Genomic DNA, 8521 nt, shown 5'->3' on the forward strand with positions numbered 1-8521 from the left:
TACATTGAAGTTAAACAAATGACCATAATTAATTTCAATAAATTACAAGTTAAAAAGGGCGTTGAAATTTCTCTTTTTTTGTATTAAAAAATATCAAAACGTGAGACTAAAGAACCGAACTGAATCGTGAATTTTCTGTATCGTTGCGCCCCTACTTTACATGTTGGTATAATTAACGGTGTGACCCTCAATGAATGTGCTGTACAATCAGCAAAAGGTTTACATTTCAAATCACTATACTGAGCGAGGAAGTCTCAAACATTCTGGAGTGTGTTACACAAGATAAAAAGTAAAATAATGTACTTGAATTAAAACAGCTTACAGGAAAGGTGGGTGATCTTTTCATCAAGATTTCTCGCTCTGCATCTCTCCCTCGGTCAAACATTGTGGGGTCAGGGTACAGGAAATCTCTGCTGTTTTTCTCCATCGTGGCCAAGATTTCACCCTCTAAAAGCCACCCACAAACATTAAAAAAAATAAATAAATAACAACACACAGATAAAAAGAATCCATGTAAAAGATGTTGATTTTGCACTGTACTTAGTAGATAGAGTGGGATTTAACGTGGCCATATGGCATCGGAAAGCGTACCTGGAGGGACCAACTGAATCAGCTCAAAAACTGTTGTGTCAGCTATGAGGAAGAAAGGCATAAACAGACTGTGAGCTAATGATTGCTATCTCAGCTAATAGCCTATAAGATTGCGCAGAATACAATTTAGGGCTAAGAGATGAGAAAGTAAATCCCAGATGGCCGTTTACCTTCGAGGAGGTCAGCAACATCAGCAGGGTCAACAACACCCGAGAAAGTCTGGGGAAACAAACAAGAGCGCAGAACAAAAGATCAATAATAATAACAACGTCAGGCTGACAGGCCAGTATCTAACACTGCCATTTACTTTAGTTACAAAGAGAATTTTTTATCTGAACTAAAAGTAAAATCATCTAATTGGAAGCATAGAATAAAAATTATTCCAAGTACTTTTATTTATATTTTTGCTATTTTCTAGATGTTTTAACATAATTTGATGCTGTTTTAAATGCTGGGCCACCTAAAAGCATGTATGGCACCATATTGAAACTATTCACTCATTGTCTAGAAAAACAAACAAAAAAAGGATCTGATTAGGGAGAATTCATCTCATCTGCAGTAAAACTCATCACCATAAAAATCTCCAAATTTTTACCCTCCTCATATCTTTCCTTTCTTCCCTATGACCTCTGGAAAGTTTTATTTTATTTTTTGGAGATTTCCTCAGTTTCCTCTCATCAGCAGAGCTCGGTGCCAGTGGGTTCTTTGGCCAGGCACGCTCAGCGACAAAAATATCTCCTGGACCCCACCGTGCGCAGATGGCCTCTCAGCTTGGCTCGTCACGACTCACCGTCTATTACAGGAGGCTTGGTGATGGACGGTCAGCTTCTGAAGGAGAATTTCTTTCCCCGCGTTTATGGCCGGAGACACGGAGGATGCCCTGAATGCAGCTTGGCTCATTGCCGAGGGAAACCGCAGGCTCTGGAGATCAGGTGTGGAGGGGTTGCAAGCAAAACGTCGTGGCGTGTGAGCCGGGAAACAGACGGCGAGCTGTGGCAAGGAGTCGACTTTGAAATACTCACAAAAGCCTTTTTTTCAGCTGCTTTAGTCCACATTTCACAATCTCTGTTGAACATAAACAATGGCTAATACTGATAATATTGTTTATGTTGTGTAATCAACTTCACCGGATCCCAAAGCGCAATCATTATCACTGTGTTATTCTTCTTCTATTAATGGGGAGGTCACAGACATGTGAATGCAGTGTGTCAGCATCTTGCCTGGCTTTCACTCAAGTGCATTCTTTGTATATATAATGGTCTCGTCGAATCAATAGCAGGTCATTGTCATGGCTCAGGGGTGTGCCAGGCTGATGAGATTATGGTGCATGTGAGACAAAGGCGACTGCGGGGTGGGGACACGACTTGTTTACTGCAGCTGTTTGCTGTCGGCACCGCATTTAGCGGCTTTAACCGCCACGTTTCCCGCACTTTGTCCTGCCAGACAGTAAGACAAGATGATGAACAGACAACGTGGCCCCTCGTGGTCAAATTATCAAGTCACGTGTGAGACGCCTGTCACGATTGGACAGGAGTTAACAAGGAGACAAGCAAGGGGACTTTGGAGTCATCAATATGGGCCACTGACAGGTCTTGTCAGTGCACTGACACGTAGAGAACTAATTATCAATGCTAATTAATGGGATAGTCAACAACGGCAATACAGGAAAGGACATTTTTTTGTACCCAAGAGTGAATCTACTGAAAGTCCTCACGTCTTAGTGGTCCAAGGGGACAAAAAGGAGCTGATTTAAACAGAATCCACCTTCCATGCCAAGGAGACAAGCTCTTAAACCTGAATAACAAAATCAGAGAGGTATAAGAAAGGCTTCTGTCTCCTTCAAGCAGGTTGACATTAAACATTTGTTTATCTTAATGCCGTGTATCATGGTAAATTTAAGGGACCTTTTGTTTGTAGGGACTCTGCATCAAACATTGTTAATGTGACTTTTTCTACTCATCAAACTGACTAAATGCTAACAGAGGTGTCAAAAACATTCACATTAATTACTCACGTATGGATACTAGGGTTTAAAAAGGCATCTGTAGAGGTTGAAGTATCAACTCATGCTTTTTACTCAAGTAAAAGTGAAAAGTACTGGTTTTAAAACTACTTCAAGTATAAAAGTAAAACTAATGTTAAAAAAGCCATTAAAGATAAAAGCTTAGGCTGCACCACAACCCCACCTCCCCAAAAACATTTTGTCTAAAGACAGTATTGACTGTAATGTTATATTAAAATGTTAATATTGAAGCATTTGGGATGCACTAGTTTACCTGTTTCAGTTGCCTATACCTCTGCTGCGCTCATCTTCATATTAGGCTACATATGTCTGATATGTTCTGCCACAGTGTGACGTGATCAGTGTCATGTGGAATTGTGTACAAACCGATAGTGTCAGAATGACGAAATTTATACTTTGCATTTAACAATTAAATTTATTTTATCTGGGTAGTGCCATATATCTTGATATATTTCTTTTAAACAATGACAAGCAAAAATAAATACTTTTTACATTTTTTAAATGCAAGGAGCAGAAGTAAAAATCAGCTGAAAAATAATTCCTCCAGTAAAGTATAGATTACCAAAACTTCTACTGAAGTAAGGTAAAGAAGTATTTGTACTTTGTTACATGATGCCTCTGAATGCTAAACCTGTCAGTCTATAATGACCGAGTATTTAACATGGATATAATTCCTACAAAACCTACGACTTATGCCAGAACAAAACAAACACATTGCTGAAAAGAACTATATATGTAAACACAAAACTGTTGTTCAAACAGAACAAATTTTCTTTTTTGAACTCATTCATTGTTTAAAAAATGATTGTTTCTGTATGTAAAAATACAGTATATATTTCCTGTAGGATTTTATAGAAGATAACTTCCTTCTGTTCTTTTGTATTAATCTATCATCAATCAGTGCGATTTTAAAGGAAAATATTAAAACCAATCAAATTGAAATCAACAACATTCTTCTTTTTATTGTTCTTATTCTTAAAGCTCCACTATTATTCATTTGTTATACGTGGATATTTAAACACATTGTCTCAGCTGACTTCTACAATTTGTTTTTGCAACCAGTAGCTGTTTTTTTTAGTCATAGTCGTAAATTTAGACATATTTTTCTCTGATGCTCTTCCAGCTCCATCACATTCGAACTGTTTCAGTTCTTTTTAAGGCTAAACTTAAAATTTTAACATCATCCTGTTTGGCCATTTCTGCTTTGTTTCCTAACTGTATTTGACAGTAACTTTATCTTGTTTCAGCATCAAACCCTTTCTAGCAGTGAGCACTACTTAAATTTTCTTTGAAAACACAGCCTTTCAAACAGCTCAAATGCATTTGTCCAAATTTTCTCAGACGCTCTGTAAACACTTATCGGTACAAAAAAGTACTACAAAATGGCCACGACTGTTTGTAAATCTTTGAGCGTACTCGTCGTGACACCCGTTCATCTAAGCATAGCAGCAATATTTGCGCAATCAACTGTGTGCATGAACGCGAGCGTCTTCCGTGCAAGCTGGCCTGCGTGTGCGAGCACCTATCCATTTGTGCGTATCTGTGTGATGTGATGTGTATGATGTGTGGTAGTGAGGCATATTTGCCTCCCAGCTATATCATTTGCATACCTGTCACAGCCTGTGTGTTGGGGTGTCAGGTTCAATGATGCGTACTGTTTTCCACTGGCAGCTCTGGTATTCGTGGAGTCCCACTGTTACGGTGATGTGCGCGTCAAGTGTTGCAGCGCTGGCTGACAGACATGCAGGGAATCATCAATTTGTGACGTCACTCAGACCCCCCCCCCCCCCCCTCCCCTGGTGGACTGTCAGCTCTTCATTCGAGTGACCAACTTCGATGGGAAATCAACACATTTGTTGGAATAACACAAGACAGAAAAGTGAACTGTCCTTCAACTAGGAAAAATCTGAAAAAAGAGGGGTGGAAATTGAACACAATGTAGGAAAGCACTAAGAGCCTAATCTTTCAGGGACACATTCAATCCTGCATCACTTTCAAAATGTTTCAAAGATCCTTCAAAGCGGCTGAGAACACAAAAACAAGAACAAACACAAGATAAGTAGGCTCTGAGAAAAAAAAAAACGGCACATACTCTACTCATATAAACACACACAGTTACATAAACACACACACGGAGAACATCAAGCTGTGTTTTGAACAAGATCCCGCATTCTCTTAACCTTGATCCATTCCACTTTAAAGCTTGAAGTTCAAAGACTGGACAGGAGAGCCCATCAGAAAATGCTGTTGTATTATATAAAAACAAAAAAACAAAACTAGTAACAAACAAAGAATAGGAGAACAAAAAAAAGAGGAATATATAAAGTCCAGCACTGGAAGATGCACTTAATATCTGCCGAGTTTTGAATTAAGCCCAATGGGACAAACTTACAGTATCTAAACACAATAACTCACATGTAATATGTAATTCTCACACTTCAGAGCAGAAGAATTAACAGAGAAACATACACGTAGTTAGTAAATGATTAGAGGACAATGAAAAGTCAGATGCTCGAGAGAAGCTGTCCCTGCTGTTTGACAGAAAAGGGATTCTCAGCATGACTAGATGATATAATGAGCTGTTTTAATGGAGCTGATGGGATGAGAGGAGAAGACAGAGTACAGGAGAGAAGAGAGCAGCAGAGTAGATAAAAATTAATAAATACACACAAACACATGCACGACATGTAAGATGTTTCTTTTGTAGCACCATCAAACTGTGACAAACGTTTTGGCAGTAGGAAAGGTTAAGATGTCATTACCGGTGGATAAAAGTCACAGCAGTGAAGAAAGTGCAACAAGTGCGATGAAAAGGTGGAGCAGCACGGTTGGAAGGAGGACGGAGAGACAGTCCGAGGTTTTTATTTATTTATTTATTTATCATGTATTAGTTAGAAAAAAGGCGTGTGTCTGATGATAAACGAGGAGAGAAGGGGGCAGGTGGAGGGCGGTGCTAAAGGTCTCTGTTGATGATTTACATGCTCCATCGAGCAAACCGCTGGGGCGTAAAGAGTGACATGGTCTGTTCCTTCAACCTGTCTGATCCCAATCTCCGCTCTGTACCAGGTCTCTGTGCTGCCTGACTACCCTGTGGAGCTCCTCCTCCTCCTCCTCTAACCCCTCCATTTTCACAGCTCATCATGCACACCTCTGGAAAAATCAAAAAAAGTTAGTGCCTTTTGAGCTTCTGCAGCAGGGGCTGTGTGTGTGTGTGTGTGTGTGTGTGTGTGTGTGTGTGTGTGTGTGTGTGTGTGCGTGTGTGCGTAAAGGTTACTGTGATTTTCTTGTTTTATTTAGTTTCTATGAATGAGTGAAAGCAGTGTTGTAGTACTCAAGACCATTTTTTGATGGTATTGGCTGCATTTGTACTCGGACATTGAGGACACGGGATTGTATTTCAAGACCACAAATGTGAAAATATCAAAGATTTGCCAGGATATTGTCCAATTTATTTGTTAACATCCTTGATTTCATTGGATGTAACACGCACTGTTTGAAACCCAAGCGTGACTCATTCACTCAATTTAGTTTTTTTTTTTTTTTTACTGCTGTCACCCATCCCCGCCCCTCTCCACTCGCATGGTGCACTTCAAGAAAGTGAGTAGTGGTTGTCTGGGAGCGGGAAAAGATGTCTGAAAAATATGCAGTTTTACAATTCGTCTACACAAATCATAAAGAATATATTGGTAAAACAACATCCAAGTCAAAACACACGACTTGTAAATTGCGCAGTGCTTCATTTTCAGAGACAGTGGGGGCTACGTCAAACTTTTATTGTTGATTAGAATCACATAAAATAGTAAGCTAATTGATGTTAGTAAAGCTAGCTAGCTAATGTTAGCAATCTGTCTTTGTACCAAAAATTCATTACTCGGACCTCACACAAAAGATTTATCCAATATTAGCTCTACATATTAGGTTAGCTACCTGTGTACAGCATACTGTATGTTTTAGGGCACTAGTTTCTGTTTTTAACAGGTCTTGGTCGTCTAAGCCTTTCCCAATCAGTGGCTACTCTCTCGCCCTACTCCCACTACACTCGCTGTGAAGCCCCCTCGCAGCTGAACTGAGTCCCCTTGATGGTGCTGTAAGGTCTAATTATAAACTCTCATCTTTTGGAACGGGTTCTCCTCACACCACCGGAACAGGAAGCTGTCGTCACCATGGTATTAGTCCAAGCTCTGGCAACGAGTGAATGCTGGATAACGAATGCCATAAGATCGTTTAGAAGAGGATTTTTGTCAATAGACCCTAGAAAAATATTTAATTAGGTCCACATTTTAGAGAGTTTTCAGATATGACTATTTATAACAAACACATAACTTGTCAAAGTGATTGCTTTTAACATTTTTTTAAAAAATAATTTATTAACTTTTTCTTTATTTTTTAATTTTTTTCCTTCATTTTTAAATATGGACCATGGCTCTGTGTTCTTAATAAGGTTTGAATTGAACATGACTTATATAGTCTTTGTGAAATTATATTTGTTGGTGAGGTGTTTACTTAGTAAATATATACGCGGAACTTATATTTATCTACGTCCCGTCCTCCATGCCGACCACTATTTGGTGCAGCATGCTCCTCAAGTCTGCATTGGATGCTGACTCACTGTGGAGGGCTTAATAAGCCACTCGCCCTCATACATAATTGGTTTCGGATGGGACTTAAAATGGCCAACCCTCCGTGGGCACGCACAAACGGAGTGAGGAGTGAGTAGGACGAGGGTGTAGCCACTGATTGGGAAAGACCCTCTGTCTCGCCCTCCCTTGGCCTTGGTTTTCACTTGTCTTGACTTGGTCTCTGGTTAGATGGTCTCTAGACTCTAGACTACAACAGTAATTGAAATTCATGACTGTGGCGACTGGAGGAACATGATTCTGTGGTTTATGATACTCCCTCAAGGTAGAGTTGTTCCGACACTTGCAGGTCTATTTATGTTTAGCATACATTGGTTCTAATGCATTTGTTCTATTATGTGTTTTCATGACATACAATGAAAGCAAGAAGTGATTTATGCTACATCCACTTGAATGCCCCCTTTTGTTCATGTTTCCACACAAAGCTTTCAGTCTGATAATACATCATAATACACATATATTAATCTAACAGTTCGGCATTCTTTCTTCTCCAGTTTATCTATCACAAAATAACTAAAAACATGACGGTAAGGACTTCCTGTAATCCATATGTGGAATTGACCGAATCAAATGTATACGTCCCTCATTTATTAGAGGAAAACTACTAGCAGTTGTCACTAGAGGGCACTAAGGCTATATTTTTATAAGCCCACAGTCACCTGCAGTGAACGTGTAAAAGAGCACATAATTTTCATATGCATAGTCCTTGTCGCTTTCCAAATCTTCTTTTTTTCCCCCTCTATCACTCTACTGGTAAGATAGGACCGCCATCAGCAGGCTCTCAGGAGTTCCTCAGCAGTGAGAAGGTCAGTCGAAGAAAAACTTCCTCCTTTTCTGCTTTCACCGAGGCACCTGTGGCCTTCTGCCTCAGCTCTGACTCCACGTGTGCGCTCCCGTTTGCGTGTTTGGTGCTGAACAGAAATGTTGTTTTATTGTTTAACGCACTGACAGCATCGACGGCTCGCACGCGCACAAAAACTAGCCCTTGTTTTTCCCTCTCCTTTTGTAAATGACTTCAATAGATGTAGATATCCCACCCTGTTCTGTCACAGCACATCTGTCGCAACAAGAAGCAACAAAAGAGCAGCTTGTTTTTCCAGCGAGTACAGACGACCTGACAAACATGGTCACGCATGCATAAACGCTCACAATTAGGCACCAAAACTTAAAAAAGAGGACTTTAGTCATGTCAGTGTAAGATTGTTGCTGTGTGTTGGTGTATTTGGGGGTCAGCAGGACAAGGGAAGGGCAGATATATATATATATATAT

General features: G+C 39.8%; 1 protein-coding gene and 1 long non-coding RNA gene across 2 annotated transcripts in view; both read right to left on the bottom strand.

Annotated features, from left to right (window-relative positions):
• agbl4 (AGBL carboxypeptidase 4) overlaps window positions 1–8521 on the bottom strand; it is a gene marked incomplete in the record, with an annotated part of 369850 nt that overhangs the window by 4666 nt on the left and 356663 nt on the right.
• LOC106521585 (uncharacterized) lies at window positions 259–991 on the bottom strand. The gene is made up of 3 exons (XR_001310681.1): window positions 762–991; window positions 592–633; window positions 259–447 (listed from the first exon to the last, which is right to left on the bottom strand). It is a non-coding gene; the product is annotated as an uncharacterized LOC106521585 (long non-coding RNA).

The sequence above is a fragment of the Austrofundulus limnaeus genome, unplaced genomic scaffold, assembly GCF_001266775.1.
Source record: "Austrofundulus limnaeus strain Quisiro unplaced genomic scaffold, Austrofundulus_limnaeus-1.0 Scaffold111, whole genome shotgun sequence".
NCBI lineage: Eukaryota > Metazoa > Chordata > Actinopteri > Cyprinodontiformes > Rivulidae > Austrofundulus > Austrofundulus limnaeus.